The sequence below is a fragment of the Salmo salar genome, chromosome ssa01 (assembly GCF_905237065.1).
Source record: "Salmo salar chromosome ssa01, Ssal_v3.1, whole genome shotgun sequence".
NCBI classification, from domain to species: Eukaryota; Metazoa; Chordata; class Actinopteri; order Salmoniformes; family Salmonidae; genus Salmo; species Salmo salar.
Window position 1 is genome coordinate 83,364,179 of NC_059442.1, and position 10,957 is coordinate 83,375,135.

The window sequence follows — 10,957 nt, forward strand, 5'->3', positions numbered from 1 at the left end:
AAATGTTATAGTTAGCGATGGAGATTTCAGGGTTTTTGGTGGTTTTCCTAAGCCAGGATTCAGACACGGCAAGACATCCGTTTTGGCAGAGTGTGCTAAAGCAGTGAGTAAAACAAACTTAGGGAGTAGGCTTCTAATGTTAACATGCATGAAACCAAGGCTTTTACGGTTACAGAAGTTAACAAATCAAATCAAATGTATTTATATAGCACTTCGTACATCAGCTGATATCTCAAAGTGCTGTACAGAAACCCAGCCTAAAACGCCAAACAGCAAGCAATGCATGTGAAAGAAGCACGGTGGCTAGGAAAAACTCCCTAGGAAAAACTCCCTAGAAAGGCCAAAAACCTAGGAAGAAACCTAGAGAGGAACCAGGCTATGAGGGGTGGCCAGTCCTCTTCTGGCTGTGCAGGGTGGATATTATAACAGAACATGGTCAAGATGTTAAAATGTTCATAAATGACCAGCATGGTCAAATAATAATAATCATAGTAGTTGTCGAGGGTGCAACAAGCACGTCCGGTGAACAGGTCAGGGTTCCATAGCCGCAGGCAGAACAGTTGAAACTGGAGCAGCAGCACGGCCAGGTGGACTGGGGACAGCAAGGAGTCATCATACCAGGTAGTCCTGAGGCATGGTCCTAGGGCTCAGGTCCTCCGAGAGAAAGACAGAAAGAGAGAAAGAGAGAATTAGAGAGAGCATATTTAAATTCACACAGGACACCGGATAAGACAAGAGAAATACTCCAGATGTAACAGACTGACCCTAGCCCCCGACACATAAACTACTGCAGCATAAATACTGGAGGCTGAGACAGGAGGGATCAGAAGACACTGTGGCCCCATCCGATGATACCCCCGGGCAGGGCCAAACAGGCAGGATATAACCCCACCTACTTTGCCAAAGCACAGCCCCCACACCACTAGAGGGATGTCTCCAACCACCAACTTACCGTCCTAAGACAAGGCCGAGTATAGCCCACAACGATCTCCGCCATGGCACAACCCAAGGGGGGGCGCCAACCCAGACAGGAAGACCACGTCAGTGACTCAACCCACTCAAGTGATGCACCCCTCCCATGGACGGCATGGAAGAACACCAGTAAGCCAGTGACTCAGCCCCTGTAAAAGGGTTAGAGGCAGAGAATCCCAGTGGAAAGAGGGGAACCGGCAAGGCAGAGACAGCAAGGGCGGTTCGTTGCTCCAGCCTTTCCGTTCACCTTCACACTCCTGGGCCAGACTATACTTAATCATAGGACCTACTGAAGAGATAAGTCTTCAGTAAAGACTTAAAGGTTGAGACTGAGTCTGCGTCTCTCACATTGGTAGGCAGACCATTCCATAAAAATGGAGCTCTATAGGAGAAAGCCCTACCTCCAGCCGTTTGCTTAGAAATTCTAGGGACAATTAGGAGGCCTGCGTCTTGTGACCGTAGCGTACGTGTAGGTATGTACGGCAGGACCAAATCGGAAAGATAGGTAGGAGCAAGCCCATGTAATGCTTTGTAGGTTAGCAGTAAAACCTTGAAATCAGCCCTTGCCTTAACAGGAAGCCAGTGTAGGGAGGCTAGCACTGGAGTAATATGATCACATTTTTTGGTTCTAGTCAGGATTCTAGCAGCCGTATTTAGCACTAACTGAAGTTTGTTTAGTGCTTTATCCGGGTAGCCGGAAAGTAGAGCATTGCAGTAGTCCAGCCTAGAAGTAACAAAAGCATGGATACATTTTTCTGCGTCATTTTTGGACAGAAAGTTTCTGATTTTTGCAATGTTACGTAGATGGAAAAAATCTGTCCTTGAAACAGTCTTGATATGTTCTTCAAAAGAGAGATCAGGGTCCGGCGTCACCCCGAGGTCCTTCACAGTTAACAAATGAGAGCACCTGGGGAGTGGGAGTGGAGCTAGGCACTGCAGGACCTGGATTAACCTCCACATCACCAGAGGAAAAGTAGGATAAGTGTACGGCTAAAGGCTATACGAACTGGCCGTCTTGCACGTTTGGAACAGAGAGTAAAAGGAGCAGGTTTCTGGGCACGATAACATAGATTCAAGGCATAGTGTACAGACAAAGGTAAGGTAGGATGTGAGTACATTGGAGGTAAATCTAGGCATTGAGTAATGATGAGAGAGATAGTCTCTAGAGACGTTTAAACCAGGTGATGTCATTGCATATGTAGGAGGTGGAACAATATGGTTGGTTAAGGCATATTGAGCAGGGCTAGAGGCTCTACAGTGAAATAAGACAGTAAACACTAATCAGGACAGTAATGGACGAGGCATATTGATATTAGAGAGAGGCATGTGTAGCCAGGTGAACATATGAGTCCAGTGATTGGTTGGGCTGACTGGGGACACGACGATTCAGACAGTTAGCAGGCCGATGCTAACAAGCTAACAGTTAGTAGGCCGGGGCTAAACAAGCTAGGAATTAGCAGACCGGGGCTGGCAAGCTAGCAGTTAGCAGACCGGGTTAGCAAGCAAGCAGTTGGCAGTCCGGGGCTAGCAAGTTAGCCTTTGGGGGACGTCGCGATGGGGATAAGTCTGTTTTTGCCTCTTCGTGCGGTGACGTTGATAGACCAGTCGTGGAATTAGTTTGGTTCCAAGTAACTCTAGATAGCTAGCAAGCCAGTTAGCAGAATGGGCCTTCAGTGGACGTCGCGCCTGAGGGGCCTGTTGGAATCCTCAGGCAGATTATGTCGGTATTCCAGTCGTAGAGGATCGGCGGGGTTCCGTGCCCCGTACCAGCAGTAGAAGGGATCCGGATATTGTAGCCCAGGAGTGGGCTTCGGTGGTAGCACAGGAGCCCTAGCCGGGCTAGCTTCAGGCTAATTGGTGCTTGCTACGGGATGGAAACGCTAGCCAGGAGTAGTCACCCGGGATTGCGGTTAGCTAGTTGCGAAGATCCAGATGAAAATGTTCAGAGTTTGCGGTAGGAATCCGGGGATATGGGGGGGGGGAATATATAAAACAATAATAGGTCCGTTATGCTCTGGTTTGAGTCACGTTGTTCAAACTGGCGAGAGCTTTCTGAGCTAAAGGTTAGCTGATGACCGCTAGCAATGGTTTGCTGACTGATAGCTGGTAGGTAGTTAGCTGGCTAGCTTCAGTTGAGGGATTCCAGATCCGAAGTAAATAGAAATACTTTAGAAAAAAAAAAAAAACAGATCCACGCCACATTGGGTGAGGCGGGTTGCAGGAGAGTATTTAGAAGTTGAGGTTTAGGAAAATATTTTTAAAAGATATGCGAAGAAAAAGATGTAAAAAGATATATACAAGGGACACGACAGGACAAAGACGTCTGACTGCTACGCCATCTTGGATTCAACTGTTCTAAATATGTTGCTAACCAGTTTATAATAGCACTAAGGCACCGCAGGGGTTTGTGGTATATGGCCCACATACCACGGCTAAGGGCTGTGTCCAGGCATTCTACGTTGCATTGTGCCTAAGAACAACCCTTAGCCGTGGTTTGTGGGCCATATACCACTCCCCCTCAGGCCTTCTTGTTTAAATATACCAGGAGTACATTAAATACTTAAAAAGGTGCTTTTCTGGGATCGGGGAATCTATATCTGTACACTAAAACAAGCAATGGAACCGCAATTTTGAAAAAATATCATCCAGATGGTACCTTTATTGAAGCCATATGGCACCAAAATCCCTATACAGTGCATTACTTTTGACCAGGGCCCATAGTGTGCCATTTGGGATGGAGATTGGGTTTAGTGTGTCTGTGTGCAGTGGTCCAGATCACAGCAAGCTACTTTAACGGATCTGAGCCCAACAGGGGGTCTCTATCTCTGGGATCTGATGTGTATCAGGCTGTATCACATACGGCATGATTGGGAGTCCCATAGGGCGGCACACAATTGGCCCAGTATCGTCCAGGTTTGGCCGGCGTAGGCCGTCATTGTAAATAAGAATTTGTTCTTAACTGATTTGCCTAGTTAAATAAAGGGTAAATAACAATAAAAAATGAATAAAAATCTGAGACAGACCGGAACGGTAGACAGTGATACACAACATACCTCACCTCTGTATACATAGATACATACAGCCTGGTACAATCCAATGACAGAGCACACGGAACACACAGCTACAGTTGAAGTGGGAAGTTTACATACACTTAGGTTGTAGTCATTAAAACTCGTTTCTCAACCACTCCACAAATTTCTTGTTAACAAACTATAGTTTTGGCAAGTCGGTTAGGACATCCACTTTGTGCATGACAAGTAATTTTTCCAACAATTGTTTACAGACAGATTATTTCACTTATAATTCACTGTATCACAATACCAGTGGGTCAGAAGTTTACATACACTAAGTTAACTGTGCCTTTAAACAGCATGGAAAATTCCAGAAAATGATATCATGGCTTTAGAAGCTTCTGATAGGCTAATTGACATAATTTGAGTACCAGTGGATGTATTTCAAGGCCTACTTTCAAACTCAGTGCCTCTTTGGTTGACATCATGGGAAAATCAAAATAACTCAGCCAAGACCTCAGAAAAACAAATTGTAAACCTCCACAAGTCTGTTTCATCCTTGGGAGCAATTTCCAAACACCTGAAGGTACCACGTTCATCTGTACAAACAACAGTACACAAGTATAAACACCATGGGACCACGCAGCCGTCATACTGCTCAGGAAGGAGATGTATTCTGTCTCCTAGAGATGAACGTACTTCGGTGCGAAAAGTGCAAATCAATCCCAGAACAATCCTTGTAAAGATGCTGGAGGAAACAGGTACAAAAGTATCAATAGCCACAGTTAAACGAGTCCTACATCGACATAACCTGAAAGGCCGCTCAGCAAGGAAGAAGCCACTGCTCCAAAACCGCCAGAAAAAAGCCAGACTACAGTTTGCAACTGCACATGGGGACAAAGATCGTACTTTTTGGAGAAATGTCCTCTGGTCTGATGAAACAAAAATAGAACTGTTTGGTCATAATGACCATCATTGTGTTTGGAGGAAAAAGGGGAAGGCTTGCATGCCGAAGAACACCATCCCAAAGCACGGGGTGGCAGCATCATGTTGTGGGGGTGCTTTGTTGCAGGAGGGACTGGTGCACTTCACAAAATAGATGGCATCATGAGGGAGGAAAATTATGTGGATATATTGAAGCAGCATCTCAAGACATCAGTCAGGAAGTTAAAGCTTGGTTGCAAATGGGTCTTCCAAATGGATAAAGACCTCAAGCATACTTCCAAAGTTGTGGCAAAATGTCTTAAGGACAACAAAGTCAAGGTATTGGAGTGGCCATCACAAAGCCCTGACCTCAAACCTATAGAAAATGTGTGGGCAGAACTGAAAAAGCGTGTGCGAGCAAGGAAGTCTACAAACCTGACTCAGTTACAAACACTCAATACTAATTGAGTGTATGTAAACTTCTTACCTACTGGGGATGTGATGAAAGAAATAAAAGCTGAAATAAATCATTCTCTCTACTATTATTCTGACATTTCACATTCAGGTTAGATTACTTGTTAGATATTACTGCACGGTCGGAACTAGAAGCACAAACATTTCGCTACACTCACATTAACATCTGCTAACATGTGTATGTGACCAATAAACATTTATTTGATTTGAAAATAAAGTGGTGATTGTAACTGACCTAAGACAGGGAATTTTTACTAGGATTAAATGTCAGGAATTGTGAAAAACTGAGTTTAAATGTATTTGGCTGAGGTGTATGTAAACCTCCGACTTCAACTGTATATATTTTTTGCTACAGAAAGCCTCTTTCTCTCTCCCTCTCAAAGAATTTACATGTAATGCATTTTCAGTCGTAACAGTTGGTAATGTATGCGATGATGAATAGACTCACGCAAATATGTACTTGGATCATTGAAAAGCTCTATATAAAATCTATGTATTATTGTTATTATTATTATTGTTATTATTTTATTATTATATTCATAACTCATGTTATATTCATTTTAGGGAAGCATATCCATAAAGGTTAATGTTATGTAACAGAACTGTCCAGTGCAGTCACAATTCTGTTTGTATTATACTGTAAAAGAGTGAATACATTTGATCGATGTTATTTCCTGATTGTGGTTGAAAATACAGTCTATACAGGACATTCTAATCAGCAGGATTTGCATGGGTGATATCAGCAGACGGGATGTTTTAATATACCAATAACAAAGAGTTCCAAACCTCTCTACCAATTAGAGCTAATTTTCCATTTTCAGTTCCTCACTCAGACCATTCCCAGACAGTACTAGCAAAAGTTACCATTTGAATTAAAAACTATTACAGTAAGATACTAAATTGTTACCAACAAATGATTTGAAATTGAATTATTTTATTATTTTTTCAAGACGGCATCTCCTACCTCTCTTCCTATACAGTCTGCAGCATCCGGCCTCACCCAGGTTTGGAACTCTTTACTGGATTCAGAAATCAAACGTCTACTGTTTGCAGATGATTTGGTGCTTCTGGCCCCAACCTAGGATGGCCTACAGCAGCAACTAGATCTTCTGCACATACTCTGTCAGACTTGGGCCCTGACAGTGAATCTCATTAAGACTAAAATAATGGCGTTCCAAAAAAGGTCCAGTAGCCAAGACAACAAATTCAAATGATCTAGATACTGTTGCCCTAGAGCTACCTCGGCCTAAACATCACCACCACAGGTAACTTCCACAAGGATGTTAACTATCTAAGAGACAAGGCAAGAAAGGCCTTCTATGCTATCAAAAGGAACATAAAACTCAACATCCCAATTAGGATCTGGCTAAAAATACTTCAATCAGTTATCGAACCCATTGCCCTCTATGGTTGTGAGATCTGGGGTCCACTCACCAACCAAGAATTCATTTAAATGATACAAACCCAATTGAGACTCGGCATGTAGAATTCTTAGTGTACAACGCAAAACCGCAAACAAGAAATATGACTATATCCACTAGTTATCAAAGTCCAGAAAAGACCTGTTAAAAAACAGAGCAAATTGGAATGCTATCTGGCCCTAAATGGAGAGTACACAGAGGAAGAATACCTGAACACTGTGATTGACCCCAAATTAAGAAAATCCTTGACTAATTGCAGACTCAGTGAGCATAGCCTGGCCATTGAGAGAGGACTTCCTAACCTCCAGCCAAATGTATGACCACATTAGGCACATCATTCCCACAGACACACAAAGAATTTGAAAACAAACAAAACATTGATAAACTCCCATTTCTGTTAGGTGAAATACCGCAGTGTGCAATCACAGCAGCAATACAACCTATATACATCTGTTTATTTTCCCTTTCACACTTCAACTATTTGCACATAGCCAATAATAACATTTTAAATGTCAATATTATTTTAAAACTTTTGTGCATGCAATGTTTACTGATTGTTTATTGTCTTGGCATGGGAAACATATGTTTCCAGCGAAAGAGAGAGAGAGAGCGTGTGCGAGAGAGGGAGACAAACACTTCAGTCTGGGCCTGGGCAACTCAACATTAGCAAGAACTGATGATTTCGGTATGTTTCATCATCCTTCTAACACACAGTCCTTGTCTCCTCATCCAATCTATCATTTGCACTTCAAGCACTATCTTCCTTGCACCAGAGAGATGGATGTTGTTATTTTTCTCCAGAACATACTGTATGTAGGCCAGGGTTATTAGACAGTCAGGGCTTCAAAGAAAGGAGGCACTCCCTATGGATTGCCATGTGCTGTAAAGAGCGTACCATATGCATTTGGACTTTGTGTGCCACTGGTTTTAGTCAACTAACATTGCTATCACATGCTAATACAATTTCAGCACAGGTTTTGTAAGAGTTCTCAATCACTAGTAATCTCTCTCTCTCTCTCTCTCTCTCTCTCTCTCTCTCTCTCTCTCTCTCTCTCTCTCTCTCTCTCTCTCTCTCTCTCTCTCTCTCTCTCTCTCTCTCTCTCTCTCTCTCTCTCTCTCTCTCTCTCTCTCTCTCTCTCTCTCTCTCTCTCTCTCTCTCTCTCTCTCTCTCTCTCTCTCTCTCTCTCTCTCTCTCTCTCTCTCTCTCTCTCTCTCTCTCTCTCTCTCTCTCTCTCTCTCTGCCACTAGAGGTCAGCAGATGGCAGCTGTTCACAGGGCCATGTTCAGACTTATGGTCAATACAACAAACAAAGTATATTACTCATGGACAAACATCTTAAGCAGGTATAAAGGTTACCTAGTTATATTCTGTAAGTCACAAAAACGTCACTTGATCACATGCAAACCTGGTATCACAACAAATGTGAAACTTGATGGATTGGATATTAGGTACTGTAATGAGTAACCACAACCGTTGAATGGAACAAACAGCAGAACTCAAGGCTTGACTTTCCCTAACCTGCATAGACAGGACAATCTTTACTCATTTGAATACACCCTGTATTCATTTGCACACTGTCCAGGTTCTCACACTGCACTACACTACCTCCAGCTGCCAGACGTTTAACATTTGGCAGACACTGTTGCTGAAGTGTAATACATGACTCTTGCTGAGACAGATCTCTCCCTGTTGGCTGTGTTTCAAACCACCACTAGACAACTCTGTCACAGACCCAGATGGTCAGTTACACAATGTTATTCCTCTCCTCCTCCTGTCTCTACTCCAGAGTTCTCCGACATGGTCAAGCTGGAGAAGAAACCCAGGAAGTAGAGGTCAGAGAAGGCTCATTTTTAAATGTGTGAATGCTTTACTTCTCAGACAAAACAAAAGCGATGAAAGGTGGCTATCGAGGAGTGGGGCACACTCTTCCGTTCGCCTACTAACAAATTGACATCTAAAGATCACTCGGTTTCCGGGTCACGGAGAAGAGGGGACGGAGGAGAGAGGGTGGAGAACGGACTTTTGCCCAAATGAGAAAAGGCCAGGGTTGACTACATGGGTGGCTATTATTTTCTCACCTCCAAAAAGAATGAGGAAACTGTAGTACTGGTGTAATACTTTCTCAAGTGCCGTGATTTCTCCTGTGTGTACTGTAATTTGTGTTTGCGTCATGATATTAGCCATTTGGGAGCAGAGAGAAAACAGCAGTGTGACCACATTACTGTACTTTATACCCAGACTTATCTTGTCTGTAGAGAACACATTTGTTAACAGTGGATTAAAGATTAAAGGGCATGGTTTTCACGTGATCAGGGTAGTATATTCTCACAGGTAGGACGCCAAGACAAAACACAATGTACCCGAACCAACCAAGCTGAAGACAAACTCTACATCAAATCTATGCTTTCAGAAAGTATTCACACCCCTTGACTTATTCCACATTTTATGTTACAGCCTGAATTTAAAATGGATTAAATTGCTCTTTTTTTCAATACCTTACACACAATACCCCATAATTTGAAAGTGTTCAAAGAGTTCAAAAGTGTTCAAAGTTTGTTTTATTCACTGCTTTAGCACACACTCTGCCAACCCGGATGTCCTAGCCGTGTCTGAATCCTGGCTTAGGAAGACCACCAAAAACCCTGAAATTTCCATCGCTAACTATAACATTTTCCGACAAGATAGAACTGCCAAAGGGGGCAGTGTTGCAATCTACTGCAGAGATAGCCTGCAGAGTTCTGTCTTACTATCCAGGTCTGTACCCAAACAATTCGAGCTTCTACTTCTAAAAATCCACCTTTCCAGAAACAAGTCTTTCACCATTGCCACTTGCTATAGACCACCCTCTGCCCCCAGCTGTGCCCTGGACACCATATGTGAATTGATTGCCCCCCATCTATCTTCAGAGCTCGTGCTGCTAGGTGACCTAAACGGTGACATGCTTAACACCCCGGCCATCCTAAAATCTAAGCTTGATGCCTTCAATCTCACACAAATTATCAATGAACCCACCAGGTACAACCCCAAATCTGTAAACACGGGCACCCTCATAGATATCATCCTAACCAACTTGCCCTCCAAATACACCTCTGCTGTTTTCAACCAAGATCTCAGAGATCACTGCCTCATTGCCTGCATCCGTAATGGGTCTGCGGTCAAACGACCACCCCTCATCACTGTCAAACGCTCCCTAAAACACTTCAGCGAGCAGGCCTTTCTAATCGACCTGGCCCAGGTATCCTGGAAGGATATTGGCCTCATCCCATCAGTAGAGGATGCTTGGTTATTCTTTAAAGGTGCCTTCCTCACCATCTTAAATAAACATGCCCCATTCAAAAAAATGTAGAACCAGGAACAGATATAGCCCTTGGTTCTCTCCAGACCTGACTGCCCTTGACCAGCACAAAAACATCCTGTGGCGTTCTGCATTAGCATCGAATAGCCCCTGTGATATTCATATTTTCAGGGAAGTTAGGAACAAATACACAGGCAGTTAGGAAAGCTAAGGCTAGCTTTTTCAAGCAGAAATTTACATCCTGTAGCACAAACTCAAAAAAGTTCTGGGACACTGTAAAGTCCATGGAGAATAAGAGCACCTCCTCCCAGCTCCCCACAGCACTGAGGCTAGGAAACACTGTCACCTCCGATAAATCCACTATAATTGAGAATTTCAATAAGCATTTTTCTACGGCTGGCCATGCTTTCCACCTGGCTACCCCTACCCCGATCAACAGCCCTCCACCCCCCACAGCAACTCGCCCAAGCCTTCCCCATTTCTCCTTCACCCAAATCCAGATAGCTGATGTTCTGAAAGAGCTGCAAAATCTGGACCCCTACAAATCAGCCGGGCTAGAGAATCTGGACCCTCTCTTTCTAAAATTACCTGCTGAAATTGTTGCAACCCCTATTACTAGCCTGTTCAACCTCTCGTATTGTCAGAGATCCCCAAAGATTGGAAAGCTGCCGCGGTCATCCCCCTCTTCAAAGGGGGAGACACTCTAGACCCAAACTGCTACAGACCTATATATATCCTACCCTGCCTTTCTAAGGTCTTCAAAAGCCAAGTTAACAAACAGATTACCGACTATTTCGAATCCCACCGTACCTTCTCCGCTACGCAATCTGGTTTCAGAGTTGGTCATGGGTGCACCTCA